This window comes from Trichosurus vulpecula, chromosome 5 (assembly GCF_011100635.1).
Source record: "Trichosurus vulpecula isolate mTriVul1 chromosome 5, mTriVul1.pri, whole genome shotgun sequence".
NCBI lineage: Eukaryota > Metazoa > Chordata > Mammalia > Diprotodontia > Phalangeridae > Trichosurus > Trichosurus vulpecula.
The window spans coordinates 149,328,235-149,340,617 of NC_050577.1; the positions used below are offsets into that span (position 1 = coordinate 149,328,235).

The 12,383-nt window shown below is 39.9% G+C and overlaps 1 protein-coding gene across 1 annotated transcript in view; it reads right to left on the reverse strand.

The window, feature by feature from the left end:
* The window catches only part of LHFPL3 (LHFPL tetraspan subfamily member 3), a 491,008-nt gene that overhangs the window by 139,482 nt on the left and 339,143 nt on the right, over nucleotides 1-12,383 (reverse strand). The window lies entirely within an intron of this gene.

A 12,383-nucleotide genomic window follows, 5' to 3' on the forward strand; every position in this document is an offset into this window, starting at 1 on the left:
ACTCTTTGGATTCACAAAGATAGGAAAGGAAGGGAAGTGAAGTGAGGGAGAGGACAAAGGAAGACCATTTGGCCATATTATGTTTTACTGTTAAATGTTTAGTTGAAGTTTCATGACGTTTATTACCATGTAACTGTAATAAATGGGCCACATTGTAATTGGCCACAGTTATAAAGTGAATCACTGTAAGTCACTTGGACTGATCTGCTATCCAGATCAGGGGATGGGTGAAGCCTGAAGCCTTTACTTATTAGGGAAGAATTACATACTGAGTTTGTATATCTATCTATCTATCATTTTAAATTTTTAAAGTCGTGATCAGGTTTTATTTGCTTCATTTTTACTAAGACTCTAAAATAAATCACACATGGATAATGTGGGACTTATTTTGGCTGATTATGCATATTTCTTAGAAGAGTTTTCTTTTTCTTTATTTCTTTTAAATGGGGGAGAGTGGTGAGAGAGTGAGAAAATAAATGCATGTTAATTAAAAAAATAGAATTAAAGAAACAAACCAAATCAAAGTATTACAGATATAGAGTTGCAAGAGACCTTTGAGGCAATACTGGTTATCCCCTTCCTTTGAGAGATGAGGAAACAAACCCAGAGAAGTTAAAGCAAGTAACTGTCCAAGGTCACACAAAGGCAAAGCCAGGATAAGGAATAAGATCCTTTTAAATAAAATCCAGTGCTCTTTCTGCTACACCTCACAAAAGGACCATTAAACATTTCCTGGCATTAGCAGCTAGTACCATTTAAGATAGGACTACCTCCTGGAATTCATTCTTCTTAGGTCTATGGCCCACTAGTTTTGAGATACTGAGTAATCATCTCTCTGCCCATCCATAACCTCTCAGCTTCAGCTATTTTCAAATCAATTTCAGTAACTAAGTAACCCTTCAAAAGAAGGAAAATAACGTTCTTGCCCAAGAAAAGGAAAATAGGTTATTATGATATCATTTGCTCTAATGAGTTCATCAGGTTCTTAGAAAAGGGCAACTTTGGGAAATTCTAGTTGTGACGTTTAAAAAAGTTTTGAGAGACACAGTTTCTGGGTAACTAATCATTTAATTAATAATGATAGCAATTTATTAATAAAAGAGATCAGTGGCACTCTTGAATGCCAAAGACAAATCACAGTGGTATATAGTTTATATACCCTTGGAAGAGTGGGTGTTCCTGAGGGTGGAAATCAACTCTGGTTAACAATTCATGAGAGAATGAATATTATAATGAGAGGTAGGTTATATTTCAATGAGGATCTTGAGGTACATGACCCTGAGCACCCAAATCTTGGTCAGAGACTTATCAATTTCCATATCACCTGTTTGACAAAAGGGAGAATCCATATTTTCCCAGATCTGTCCAAGTAAACAGAATGAGCAGGAATCTGCATATTTGCCTAAACTTATAATTTTTTTTTACTGTCTTTGATTAGATCTTAGCCTGGGTAAGTCTTTGACCAAGATTTCCCATGCTGGTTGATTTCTGGATAAAGAGGTAGAAAACCCTTTAATCCCAATTCAATAATTGGCTATTAATATAAGAAAGAAATGATCATTTCTCTCACAACAATGGAAATACCCTCTACTGATGCAGCTCAGAAACTTCTCTGCAATTTATCATTTCCCAGAGTCTAGATTAGAGCATGGAAAAGCTAAGTGACTTGCCCATAGTTAAACAGCCAGGATGTCTCAGAGATGGGATTTGAACTCAGGTCTTCCTGGCTTGAAAGTCAGCTCTCTATCCACTATGCCTTGTCTCAAATAATTTTTGCCAAGTTTCCCTTTTCTTTTGAATGGCCTAAATCAATCACTCTTCAAAAATCACATACTTGCAACCATCTCTTTCCTATTATTATAATTATTAAGTCATTACCAGTACCAGCACTAGCCAAATCTTTTTTCTGCTGCTGTTCTTTTAAAAATTTCTAATATCTTCTACTTTTGACCCTCTGTTTCCTTCCCTTCTTCTCCTTAATTAACTTTCAACCCCTGAGCACTGGCAGAATGAGTGAAAAATGAATTATTTTTTCTTTGCCTCTTCCCTCCTTTTTATGTAGTTATCAACCTAACCTTGCCCAAACCCTAATTTAAAATAACACTATTGCTTTTATTATTAAGTTATTTTTACAAACAATAACTCAAGGAAAAAAAATCTAAAATATTTGCTGAGCTAAAAAAATGCTTTAAGGAACTCAGTGTCAAAATGGCTTATTTGTTCTCTGTCTTCCGCTGCTTTCCCGTCTGTACACTTACTTATACAATGTTGTTGTTGGACATGTACATTGTTATAGTCAACGTGCAACATGGTTTTAATTCTGCTTTCTTTGAAAGTCCTTCCATATTCCTTTAGAGTCTTCCTATTTGTGGTGCAATATCATTCTATTTTAATCATAGAATTGTGGATTTAGAGCTGAAAGGGAACTTCAAGGTCATCTAACTCAGCCCCTTCATTTTGCAGAGGTGAAATGAGCTGCCCAAGGCTATGGAAGCAATGAAGGAGAGAGCCAGGATATGAACCATGGCGTTCACACTCCAAAGCTTGTTCTTTGCTCAGTGTAACCAAGCTGCTTTTACAAAATGAATTGGACATACACGCTATTTCCAGTTTTCTCACTATTACAAATTAAAGTGCTATGAATACTTTCATATGTTATACATAAATTTTTTTACTATTATTTTTAAAATATAGTCCTAGAGGTTCTATCAGTGGATTAAAGAGGCTGCTAGGTAGCGCTGTGAATAGAGTACTGGCCCCACAAACAGGGAGGAGGTGGATGATGATGATGATGATGGTGATGATGATGGTGATGATGATGATGATGATGATGATGATGATGATGGTAATGATGATGATGGTGGTGGTGGTGGTGGTGATGGTGATGATGACAGCTAGCATTTATACAGCATCTACTGTATGCCATACACTGTGCTAAGCCCTTTACAAATATTACTTTGTTTGATTCTCACAACACTTCACCTCATAACAACCTACATTGCAAGACAACAATCTCACCTACCTTGGGAGGTAGGTGTGATTATTATTCCCATTTTATAGGTAAGTAAATTAAGGCAAACAGAGGCTAAATGAATTGTCCAAGGTCACATAGCTAGTGAAGTGTCTGAGGTTAGGTTTGTAAGTTTTTCACTGACAGCCTTCTCTAATTTGTTCCTTTATTTTTTTCACCTATCCCAAGTGTAGCATCACTTTGGTGGCAGAATCAATAGAGGCCCAGAGTCAGGAAGACCTTAATTCAAATCCAGTGCTACAAAAATGTTTGTTCCCTTCCTTTCTTTACTTTCCTTCCCTTCCCATTTTGGCCTGTTTCTCAAGGTCAGATACCTTGTATCACCCTCTGCCATCCAGGGCTTGTCCCTGGTCCCTATTTTCCTCTTACCTCCATTCAAACATGTCTGCCTTGTAACTCATTTCCCTGGAAAGCCCAAGAAGCACAACCGATAAAATGATCTCTACTAATTTGCTACAGGTAGAGAGGGTTAGATGGGTTGATGTGAAAGCTAAGGGGTGCTTTAGGATAGATCACCGGGCCTGGCATCAGGAAGATTCCTCTTCCTGAATCCAAATCTGGCCTGAGATACATATTGGTTATGTGACTCTGGGCAAGTCACTTAAACATGTTTTCCTCAGTTTCTCATTTATGAAATGAGCAGGAGAAGGAAATGGCAAACCACTCCAGTATCTCTGCCAAGAAAACCCCAAATGGGGTCACGAAGAGTCAGACACGACTGAAAGATGACTGAACAACAACAAAGAGGGTTAGAGGGTTAAACAACATACAGCCATTTAACTTCAACTTTGTAGAGATGGGGTGGGTGGGGGGAGGAGAGAAGGGTCTACCTCTTTTATCATATAAATCCAAAGAAGTGACTTTCATAGTTAGCCTTTCAGGTAAGGTAGGAAGAAGGCATGATGATGCGGCAAACTTGAGGGAAGATATTGTTGAGTAAGGGGTACCATGTCCTTCAAATTAGAGTTTTTGTATGTCTTGTTTAGTCCTGTTTTAACAAATGCATCTGATTGATTCAGCTGGAGAGTCTGCTTTACAAAGAGCCTCCAGAAGATACACGATCATAGGGAATGTTATGTTGCTATATGATACAATTGCTCTAAATTCCGAACTGATCTTATCTAGGAGTTAGTCCCCTGGGAATCAACTCTGGAACAATTGTCCATAGCATTATAATGGAGTTTTTACTTTTCTTTTAAAAATGGTTACATTCTCTCCCTCAGGCCTACAATGCCGTTGCAACACTGTGAGAATGCAAACAATAACATTGAGTCTTCTGAATATAGCTGTTTTCATTTAAAAAAGGCTGAAGATGAAGTTTTACTTTAATGTTTTCATCCAAAATATTTTAAAACTAATTAAACATTGTTTTGTTTTCACCATTTCCCCAGATGCCTTCCTCATTTCCCTGACAAAACCAGGAAGAGGTGGTAAACAAACTTGGCAGGAAGTAAATGTTTACCTCCTCTTTACGGATAGAGTGTAAATTAGTAGTGTCGTTTGCAATATGTTATTGCAGTTGGGCTTTTCACTGTTAACTCTATCATCATTATTGATGACTAATTATTGGTGATACCCTTCCCTCGCTAACAATCTAGGCTGGCATTGCATGTCACATTTTAAACCATAGTGTCATTTGGTATCTAACCCCTCAATCCTTATGCAGAGAAATTTCTTACTAAACTCTGTAGGAGCAGACCTTTTACTGTACAGTACAGTAAACAACATTTTCATTTATGTCTTTCCAAATGCACCCCTAATATTGCTGAAACCTAAATAACCTATATTAGCTTTTCATAGCATCTACTTTCTCTTGTCTTTGAAAAGCAGGATGACTTTGGTCCATTTTCAAGACTGCAGCTCTTCTCATTTTTGCGATTCTCTAAAGATCACTCCCTCTAGCTTAGCAGTCACAATCATAAGGTCTTTCAGCATTCACAGAGCCAAATGACATCAGGCTTTGATGCAGGGTGCCAATATCCAGGGACACATTTATTTCCCCCAGAGGTCCTCTAATCTGCCAACCCTTCAGCTTGTTATTCTGTGTGAACCCCTTGCCATACAGCGCGACTCCTTCAAATCCCTTCCCTGACTTTGCATTGCCATTCCCAGGGTCCCACTGCCTTCATGTGCCCCTCTTCTGGGACCTGTCTTCCTTTATTGTCATGGTCCCTGCTTGTCACTTCCCCCTGGCCTTTCTCCTGGGAGGAGGGGATTTAAAGGTTAGGGAATGTGGGCTGGACTCTGTTTGGAATGGACTGTCCACTTTTTCACCATAACTTTTTCCATCCAGGACCACACCATATCACCAATGGACCTTGGACCAATGCCATGTCTTTCACAGAGGGTACCCCAAATGGAGTCACAAAGAATCAGACATGACTGAAAAACAACTGAGCTACAATGATAAACCCTCGGATCAGCAATAATATGGGCATGTCCTGACTCAGTTGGCTCAGATGAGCTCCCCCTCTAGTTGAATTTGTCCACCCCCCCATCAGAATTTGTGATTACAATTCTGATCATTTATTTCATCTACTGACTCAAACTCATTGAGGGCCTCTAGGTGCTTGTCCATCTCCTCATTTATCTTGGGTTCCAGTTCCCTCTTGCCTCTTGTTTGTTAGTCTCTCTGGTCTGAAGGTTACTCTTACTATTGGAGAAAATATGCAAAAATGGAGCTGAGTGATTTTGTGCTCTCTGTCATTTGTTAACATGATCCTGTCTGCTCCAAATAGCAAGCAATTCTTGCTTTTCTTCATTCCTCCATTATAGTTTTTGATCAATCAGTCAGCTACTTGGGACAGCTGTTTCCAATCTCCTCCTCAACCCCAAAGATTTCTCAAGAGGAGAAGAATTATTTAAGTCAGTATTGGGGCACGGGCTGATCCCAGTGATGATAAGCCTGAACAATTTAGTTTTGGAGAAGTCAGGGTGAGCAGCCGATTGCATCCAGATAGGATCCTTGAGCCAAGGGAATTCATGTACTGGCAATGGTTGTGAGCTGGGGACTGCACTTCTGATGGCATCAGTTAAGGAAGCACCCAGTGAGGGACTCCTTTACCATTTCAGAGTAGCACCTTCTGTGCAACTTAGAGTCTTAGTGAGTTCCCTAGAGCATGGAAAGATTACATGACTTCCCCAGAAGCATGCAGACAGGCTGTACCAAAGGTGAGACTTGACTCCAAGGCTAGCCATCCATATACTGTACCACAGTGAGATACCATCTATAACCATCACAGTGTGTGAGTTAATTTATCAACCTGAGATTTCCTTCTGTGGTATTTGGCACCCAGAGGATTGGTGTCAACTCCTGGGCAGAATAAGGACCCCAGGGCAGGAACCTGCTCTATCTAGTTAGTCTTTGGGTTATAAGGCCCCTATCATGGTATGATCCAGCCTTATCAAATCACAAAGGGAATCAATCAGCCTGTGATGGTTTAAGGTTCTGTTAACCAGTGTAAGATTGAAATACGTCAGACTGAGCTATTCTCTTTTAGTCCAGAGTGGGTAATATTGAGCCAGGAAGTTAGTCCTTGAGGGTGGGTAGTCTGAAACAGGCTTTATTCTTCCAGATTCTCTCTCTTTAAAAAACTTGATCTAATTTCATAATTAGTAAAAATTTATTTTCTTTTCCACCCCTGACAGCCTGGGGGTGGTGGTGGGAAAACTTTTATAAGAAATATGCATAGTGTATCAAAACAAATGCCCTCATTGGCCACATCTAAAAAGATCTCATTTTGGACCCTGACTCTATCACATCTCTTTCACTTCCTGATTCCCTTAAAAGATTTTGCAGCTATTCTGTATTTCTCCTCCTCGCCTAGCATGGTGCTTGGCATATAGTAACTATTAATGATTTCTCATTGATTGATTTTCTGTTAACCGCCCTGACTTCCATTTGTTGTACATGTCTAAGCTCCTCTGAGGGCTCCATTCTATCATTCTGGTTTCTTTTCATGAGTCTCCCTTTTCTTCCTCATCAGGCTTATTCATGTTTTTCCTTCAAAATTTAATTCTTGAGAGCCTCCTATCTGTTTTAAGTTAACTTATTTTTTAGAGCCACTGGTCATGAGATCAAGCCTGACTTTAATCAGAACTTTTTGGAATCTGGTTTCTTAAAGTCTGACTCTCACCATTTATTACCCAGACTTTGTGCATTGGTGAATAGATGTCCAAGGGAATGAATTTTTTCCTGTCTTTTTCTTAGTTATTTTCTCCTGAAAACTACTGGACATTTCCACTGCTGTTCTTCTCTCTGTTTCTTACTTGTTTCTCTCCATTTTGTCTAACTTATTTGTTCTTTTGAGTATTATTTTCTTTCCCCTTCCATTTTCACTTTAAAGTTCTCTTGATCAGATCACTAAGCCTGCAGGGAAGTATCTTATTCCCAGTGAAATTGTCCTCAGATCATATAAAATGAAAGACTTTATTTTCCCTTGAGAATTGCATCCCAAAGATTTAAGAATATTAATGAGTATCATAAAATCTCTTTAGATTAAGCTCTACCTCCCTTCATGGCCCCCCATCAACTAATTTTCTATTTTTATACTAATACAGTCTAGTTAACATTTAGTCACATGGATCTAGATACATGCCCCTAGAAGTGACAAAAGTATATTCATTTAAATGCCTTGCTTTATTTGAATCTTTCAAGCTCATGAAGGAGAAAATCGGTCAATTCCAATAGGGATGTGATGATTTTTCTCTTAATAAAGTCCTACTTGATTCTCAGTGCCCTCTATGATGAGTTTGGAATGATTGTCAGGATCCCGAGAATGGTAGTTCTATTTTTTCCCCTGCATCAGCACTATTTTGCAGAGGAGTGATTTTGAGGCCAGTTGGCATGCTCCAGCATCCTCAGCAGCTCAATAATGAAGTGGAAAAATCCATTACTGCAGGATCCCACAATCACAAAATGAGTTAAAAAGGACCTCAGCAGCCAACCCATAAGTGAAAAGGGATCTCCTCTGCAAAGTAGTCCTCTACCTTTTACCTGAAAGTCTGATAAGGAAGAAACCACTATCCCTTGGGGCAGACCATTCTACTTGGACATACCTCTAGGAGTTTAAGGTCATTCCTCCCCCACACACTTTGTGGCCATTTGCTTTTTGTCTCCCTTCCTGCCCAGGCCTCAATCCCCTGCCAAAAAAAAAGAGTTTATAATGGGGGTAGCTTATTCTCCTCAAGATTTTTCTGTTGAATTGAGATTTAGCTTTGAGAATGTTGTTTACCCATTTGCAGTGTTAGGATTCCATACAACCAGATTATTTTGCCATATGTGTCTTGTGCAGATTTTAAAAGTTTTAATTATCATTACTTTGAAAAGTCCTTTAAATCTCTTGAGAGATAAGGATGACTAATTTGAACTGCTAACAGCACAGGTCGTTGCTATAAAGATCAACTCTGAAATCTAGACTAATGCCAAAACAAATCAACACAAACACCTAGGAGATCACAGAACCCTGGGAAACAATCCGCACAGCTTAGTGACTCAAACACAGTTTGACTAATTTTCTTTCATCATAAATGGCCATGACTAAGGAATCAAAAGAAAGTTGTGTGGCACATCCTTTCTTTTTAAATTCTTTTTTTCTTTTAAATTTATTCATTTAACATATTTAGTTTTCAGCATTGATTGTCACAAGAGTTTGAATTACAAATTTTCTCCCCATTTCTACCCTCCCCCCCACTCCAAGATGGCGTATATTCTGGTTGCCCTGTTCCCCAGTCAGCCCTCCCTTCTGTCATCCCACTCCCCTCCCATCCCATTTTCCCTTCCTTTCTTGTAGGGCAAGATAAATTTCTATGCCCCATTGCCTGTGTATCTTATTTTCTAGCTGCATGCAAAAACTTTTTTTTTGAACATCTGTTTTTAAAACTTTGAGTTCCAATTTCTCTTCCCTCTTCCCTTCCCACCCACCCTCCCTAAGAAGTCAAGCAATTCAACATAGGCCACATGTGTATCATTATGTATAACCCTTCCACAATACTCATGTTGTGAAAGACTAACTGTATTTTGCTCCTTCCCAACCCATCCCCCTTTATTGAATTTTCTCCCTTGACCCTGTCCCCTTTCCAAAGTGTTTGTTTTTGATTACCTCCACCCCCATCTGTCCTCCCCTCCATCATCCCCCCACCTGTTTTTATCTTCTTCCCTCTTCTTTCCTGTGGGGTAAGATACCCAATTGAGTATGTATGGTATTCCCTCCTCAGGCCAAATTTGATGAGAGCAAGATTCACTCATTCCCCCCTTACCTGCCCTCTCCCCTCCTCCCACAGAACTGCTTCCTCTTGCCACCTTTATGTGAGATAATCCACCCCATTCTATCTTTCCCTATCTCCCTCTCTCAATATATTCCTCTCTCATCCCTTAATTTGATTTTATTTCTTTTAGATATCTTCCCTTCATCTTCAAGTCATCCTGTGTCTGCTCTCTGTCTCTCTTTATATATATACACATACATATATACATACATACACGTTCATATATATATATATATATATATATATATATATATATATGCATATTCCCTTCAGCTACCCTAATACTGGGGTCTTGTGAATCATACACATCATCTTTCCATGTAGGAATGTAAACAAAACAGTTCAAATTTAGTAAGTCCCTTGCAATTGCTTTTTCTTGTTCTTTTTCTTGATTACCTTTTCATGCTTCTCTTGATTCTTGTGTTTGAAAGTCAAATTTTCTATTCAGCTCTGGTCTTTTCACTGAGAAAGCTTGAAAGTCCTCTATTTTATTGAAAAGCCATATTTTGCCTTGGAGCATGGTACTCAGTTTTGCTGGGTAGGTGATTCTAGGTTTTAATCCTAGCTCCATTGACCTCTGGAATATCATATTCCAAGCCCTTCGATCTCTTAATGTAGAAGCTGCCAGATCTTGAGTTATTTGGATTGGGTTTCCACAATACTCAAATTGTTTCTTTCTGGCTGCTTGCAGTATTTTCTCCTTGACCTGGGAGCTCTGGAATTTGGCTACAATATTCCTAGGAGATTTCTTTTTGCGATCTATTTGAGGAGGCGATCAATGGATTCTTTCAAGTTCTATTTTGCCCTGTGACTCTAGAATATCAGGGCAGTTCTCCTGGATAATTTCTTGAAAGATGATATCTAGGCTCTTTTTTGATCATGGCTTTCAGGTAGTCCAATAATTTTTAAATTATCTCTCCTGGATCTATTTTCCAGGTCAGTGGTTTTTCCAATGAGATATTTCACCTTGTTTTCCATTTTTTTCATTCCTTTGGTTCTGTTTTATACTATCTTGATTCTCATAAAGTCACTAGCTTCCACTTGCTCCAATCTAATTTTTAAGGTAGTATTTTCTTCAGTGGTCCGTTGGACCTCCTTTTCCATTTGGCTAATTCTGCCTTTCAAGGCATTCTTCTCCTCATTGGCTTTGTGGAGCTCTTTTGCCATTTGAGTTAGTCTATTTTTTAAGGTTTTGTTTTCTTCAGTGTATTTTTCAGTATTTTTTTGGGTCTCCTTTAGCAAGCCATTGACTTGTTTTTCATGATTTTCTCGCATCCTTCTCATTTCTCTTCCCAATTTTTCCTCTACTTCTCTAACTTGCTTTTCCAAATCCTTTTTGAGCTCTTCCATGGCCTGGGACCAGTTCATGTTTTTCTTTGAGGCTTTTGGTGTAGGCTCTTGCACTTTGTTGACTTCTTTAGGCTGTACGTTTTGGTCTTCTTTGTCACCAAAGAAAGAATCCAAAATCTGAGACTGAATCTGGGTGCGTTTTTGCTGCCTGGCCATATTCCCAACCAACTAACTTGACCCTTGAGTTTTTCAGCGGGGTATGACTGCTTGTAGACTAAAGAGTTCTATGTTCCACTTTTGGGGGGGGATGCACCAGCTCTGCCACACCAGCACTCCTCCTTCCCCAAGAACCCCCACCTGGACTAGGCTTAGATCTTCAGCAGGCTGTGCACTCCTGCTCTGATCTGCCACTTAATTCCTCCCACCAGGTGGGCCTGGGGCTGGAAGCAACTGCAGCTGTAGCCGCCCCACCTCTGCTGCCCCGGGGGCGGTGGCCGATCCAGGAACTCCTTCTACTCCTGCTTTTCCCACTAACCTTCTCCGCTGTCTTTGGTGTTTGTGGGTTGAGAAGTCTGGTAACTGCCGCAGCTCACTGATTCAAGGCACTAGGGCCCTCTCTGCCAGGCTCCTGGTCTGGTTGGTCTGCGCCGCTCACACTGGGCTGTGCTCAGTCCGCTCCCAGCTCCCAGCTCCGTGTGGGATAGACCTCACCCAGAGACCATCCAGGCTGTCCTGGGCTGGAGCCCTGTTTCCTTCTGCTGTTTTGTGGGTTCTGCCTCTTTTTAAATTCTTAACAATGAACTATTTAATCTGCTTCCTGATACAATGATATAGCAAATTTATTGAATCTGGATTTTTGTCCAGTAGTGCTAATTGGACAAGAATAAAAAGTCTTAAGGCCAGCACGTGAGGGATAAAGTACTGTGGTTAAGCTGATTGGGGTGGTGAGGCAGGTTGAGTCAGTCACCCTAAATTCAGATAGCAGGACGAAGTAAAGAAACCTCTTCATTCCAAGGTCTGAGGAAAGTGCCTGGGATATTTAAAGCAGACTAGTCAGGGCCTAAAGTCAAAGGGTTAATATAATTGAGTCCATGAAAGTTGTATAGCCCTGTCTCTGAAGCTGAAGAGTTATGTTACCATGGATAACTCACTTAACCTCTTGAGGCAATTTTCTCAAATATGAATTTTGAGGGGTAGATCTATCATTTCATCTTGGTGATTTCCTTCTACCAGTGGTAACTGACACTTGATCCATGACTTACAGGATTAAAGATTTGCCTAGGACACTGAAAAGTGAAGTGACTTGCCCAGGGTCACACGGCCAATGGTTGTCAGATAAGGGAATTCAGTCCAAAGCCAACTCTCTATCCCCTTATACCATCTTACCTCTCCATCAATTAATAGGGGGGTAATATTCACTTTAATACTTAATTTATATTTAATTCACTTAATACTTCACAAGGTAGTTGTGAGGCTCAAATAAGATAATGTACATTAATAGCTTCAAAAACCTTAATGTGCTATATAAATATAAACTGATGCCATCCTCAACTCCCTGCTGCCTCTTCCATGGCACCACTAGCTGCTGCCAAAGCCTCTACTGCTCCCCTCACCAGTTGCCACTGTCATCTCATATACCACCATGGTCATCTCTTCCACCACTCTGACTTCCTTCTCCTCCACAGTTACAGGCGTCTCCCCCCCCCTCCTCAGTTACAGGCTTCTCTGCTGCTGACCTTTCAGCCACAACTGAACCAATATGGAAAGACAAGTGTTTCCTGTCTTTATTCTGAAT